Here is a 4,511-nt window from a genome sequence, read left to right as displayed (position 1 = left end):
AGTGGCCACGCAGGGCAGGCAGGTATTGGAGCAGCTCGGGAAGGCCAGGAAGTGAGCGGAGAGGTTTGGAACAGCTAAGGGAGACAAACTTGTCTGTCAGTTTGTTGCACTGTGGTGGCTTGTGTGTTGCTGTGAGGCTGAAGGCACCACCACTGGTGTTTCAAATGCCAGCAGGGTTACCTATGGAGGACAGGTTTCAGCAGAGCTTCCAGACTAAGAGACTCAGAAGAAGGAAGAGGCCATCCACTTCTCAAAGAACTAGCCAATGAAAACCTTATGAATAATAGTGAAACACTGTCTGATATATGACTGGAAAACTTTATGAATAGCCCTGAAGCACTGTCCAATACAGTGATGGACGATAAGCCCCTCAGGTCAGAAGGCACTCAAAATATGACTGGGGAAGAGCTGCCTCCTCAGAGTAGAGCTGACCTTAATGATGTGGATGGAGTAAAGCTTTCAGGACCTCCATTTGCTGATGTGGCATGTCTCGAGATGAGAAGAAACAGCTGCAAACATCCATTAATAATCAGAATATGGAATGTATGAAGTATGAATCTAGGAAAATTGGAAGTTGCCAAAAGTTAAATAGAATGCAAAAAGATTCATATCCTAGGCATTACTGAGCTGAAATGGACTGGTTTTGGCCATTTTGAATCAGACAGTCATGTGATCTACTATGCTGGGAATGAAAAATTGAAGAGGAATGGTGTGGCATTCATCGTCACAAAGACTGTTTGTTTCAAGATCTATTCTGAAGTACAACGCTGTCAGTGATAGGATAATATCCATACTCCTACAAGGAAGACAAGTTAATACTACTGTTATTCAAAGTTACATACCAACCACCAAAGCCAAAGATGAGGAAATTGATGATTTTTACCAACTTCTGCAGTCTGAAATTGACCAAACATGCAATCAAGATGTGTTAATTATCACTGTGACTGGAATGCAAAAGTTGGAAGCAAAGAAAAATCACCAATAGTTGGAAAATATGGCCTTGGTGATAGAAATAACACTGGAAATCGCATGATAGAATTTTGCACAACTTAAGTAGACTTTGCCAGATGGAGTACACAGGAATCAGAGTGACTATATCTATGGCAAGAGGTGATGGAGCAGCTCAGTATCTTTAGCCAAAACAAGGCCAGGAGCTGACTGTGGAACAGAGCATGAATTGCTCATACACAAGTTCATGTTGAAGCTGAAGACAATTAAAAGAAATCCACCAGAGCCAAACTATGACCTTGATTATATCCCTCCTGAATTTAGAGACTATCTAAAGAATAGATTCGATGCATTGAACATCAGTGACCGAAAACCAGAGAAACTATGGGATGACATCAAGAACGTCTTCCATGAAGAAAGGAAAAGGTCATTAAAAAGACAGGAAAGGAGGGAAAGACCAAAATGGTTGTCAGAAGAGACTCCAAAACTTGCCCTTGAACAGAGAGTAGCTAAACCAAATTGACAAAATGACAAGATAAAAGAGCTGAACAGAAAATTTCAAAGAGCAGCTCAAGAAGACAAAGTCAATTATTATAATGAAATGTGCAAAGATGTGGAGTTGGAAAACCAAAAAGGAGGAACACTCTTGGCATTTCTCAAGCTGAAAGAACTAGAAAAAAAATTAAGCCTTCAGTTGCAATATTGAAAGATTCTATGAGCAATATACTGAATGATGCAGGAAACATCAAAAGAAGATGGAAGGAATACACAGTCACTATACCAAAAAGAATTGGTCAATGTTCATCCATTTCAGGAGGTGGCATACGATCAAGAACCAATGGTATTGAAGGAAGATGTTGAACCTGCACTGAAGGCACTGGTGAAAAACAAGGCTCCAGGAATTGATGGACTACCCATTGAGATGGATGCTGCACTGGAGGCACTCACATGTATGCCATGAAATTTGGAGACAGCTACCTGGCCAACTGACTGGAAGAGATCTATATTTGTACCCTTGCCAAATAAAGATGATCCCACAGAATGTGGAAATTGTCGAACAATATCATTAATATCACAGCAAGTAAAATCTTACTGAAGATAATTCAAAATGGTTGCAGCACTATATTGACAGAGAACTTCCAGAGGTGCAGGCTGGATTCAAAACAGGACATGGAACGAGGGATATCATAGCTAATGTCAGATGGATCTTGGCTGAAAGCAAAGAATACCAGAAAGATGTTTTCTTGACTATGCAAAAGCATTCGATTGTGTGAATCTTAACAAATTATGGAGAAAATTGAGAAGAATGGGAATTCCAGAACACTTAATTGTACTCATGAGGAACCTATATATAGACCAGGAGGCTATTGTTCAAACAGAACAAGGGAACACTTCATGGTCTAAAATCAAGAAGGGAGTGCATCAGGGTTGTATCCTTTCACCATACTTAATCAATCTGTATGCTGAGCAAACAATCTGAGCAGCTGGACTGTATGAAGAAGAATGTGGTATCAGGATTGGAAGCAGGCTTATTAACAACCTGTGATACACAGACAACACAACTTTGCTTGCTGAAAGTGAGGATGACATGGAGCACTTACTGATGAAAATTGAAGACTACAGTCTACAGTACGGATATGTCACCTCAATATAAAGAAAACTAAAGTCCTCCCAACTGGACCAATAAGCAGCATCATGACAAATGAAGAAAAGACTGAAGTTGTCAAAGACTTCATATTACTTGGTTCTACAATCAACACCAATGGAAGCAGCAGTCAAGACATCAGAAGATGTATTGCATTGGGCAAATCTGCTGCAAAAGACCTCTTTCAAGTGCTGAAGAGCAAAGATGTCTCCTTGAAGACTAAGGTGCATCTAACCCAAGCCATGGTATTTTCAATTGCCTCATATGCATGTGAGAGCTGGACAATTAATAAGGATGACCGAAGAAGAGTCAATGCTTTTGAGTTGTGGTGTTGGTGAAAAATGCTGAAAGTACCATGGACTGCCAAAAGAACTAACAAATTTATCCTGGAAGAAGTGTAGCCAGAGTGATCCTTTGAGGCAAGAATGGCCAGACTTCATCTCACCTACTTTGGTCATGTTGTCAGAGGGGACCATTCTCTGGAGAAGGATATTACGCTTGGAAAAGTGGAGGGTCAACAAAAAAGGGGAAGGCCCTCAATGAGATGGACTGACACAGTGGGTGCAACAATGGGCTCGGGTATATAGCAGGATCGTGAAGCTGGCACAGGACCAGGCAGTGTTTCGTTCTGTCATATAGTCAGAGACGACTTGACGGCACCTAACTAAACAACATTAGGTTTATTGTTTATAGCGTATCCTTACCAACTGGGGTTCTCTGGTTACTTACTGGTAAACGCAGGCTCCTAGAACAGTGCTTGGGACATTGTAGATGCTTAATGCGCGTTCACTGACGACACTGAGAGTTTATTGAGCATGACGAGAGTGGTGAGATGTTGAAGAGGCAGGCAGGGGCCAGATCAGGCACAGATCTACATCAAAGTCAGCCATCGACTTGAAACTGAAGCGTGGTTCTGCTCTACGCACATGGGGTTGCCATGAGTTGGAAGTGACTCTACCACAACTGGCTTGGCTTTTTCTTTGGCTTTGCTTTTGTACAGAGCAACAGCGGTGAACCAGATGGCCTCAGGGGCAGTTCCATTAAGCTACATGAACTTGTTTTGAGTTCTGCTTTAGAGATCTGCCTGCTGTGGGGCTTGGCTATTGCATTCAGTCTACTAGATCCTACTGCATAAACTTAAGAAAACTTTTTTCAGACTCCATACAGATTTTGCTGGTGGTGCAGTACCTAAGGCATTTGACTGCTAACCAGAAGGGTGGTGGTTCAAACCCACCAGCCACCTCAGGGAAGGAAGACTGGGCAGTCTACTTCTGTAAAGATTTACCACCTCGGAAACCCAATGGAGGTCGACCTGATGACAGTGAGTTTTTTTTTTTTTTTTTTTTAATACAGATTTCTACCTTTCTTCATAATTTCACTCAGTTTACAATGCAAGAGGTTGTAATTTTACTTTAGTTGTATTCCTTTCATCTATCCATTCATTCAAAAAACATTTCTAAAATATCTACAGCACATGCTGTGTGTCAACTATACCATGCTGTTCTGGGTAAAAAGGCGTCTGATATTTTAAGTATTTACTTGCAAAAGGCTCCTTTCATCATTAAATTATGTAACTTCAATTGTGTAAATTACAGTAACAGTCAACTAATGTTAATTCCAATAAAGTTTAGGGAAGGGGAACTACAGCGTGCTTTGAAGCCGAAAGCAAGGGAATTTAACCTCTTCCAGGGGGGTTGGGGTGGGGAGGTGGGAGGAATCCTCCTGCAGGAAATGGTTTGAGATTCAAGGATGAGCCAGGCCGAGGGGCACTGATGCAGTGGTATGCTGGTAAAAACAAACAAAACTTGTTGTCCTCAGCTGATTCTGACTTGTGACAAGCCCTGTGGCACAGAGTAGGACAGGGCCCCAGAGGGTTTTCTTGGCTCTAATCTGAAAGGAAGCAGCTCAGCAGGGCCTT

The sequence above is a fragment of the Orycteropus afer genome, unplaced genomic scaffold (assembly GCF_000298275.1).
Source record: "Orycteropus afer afer isolate SDZICR_OR568_19922 unplaced genomic scaffold, OryAfe1.0 scaffold00083, whole genome shotgun sequence".
NCBI lineage: Eukaryota > Metazoa > Chordata > Mammalia > Tubulidentata > Orycteropodidae > Orycteropus > Orycteropus afer.
This window is presented reverse-complemented; position numbering follows the sequence as displayed.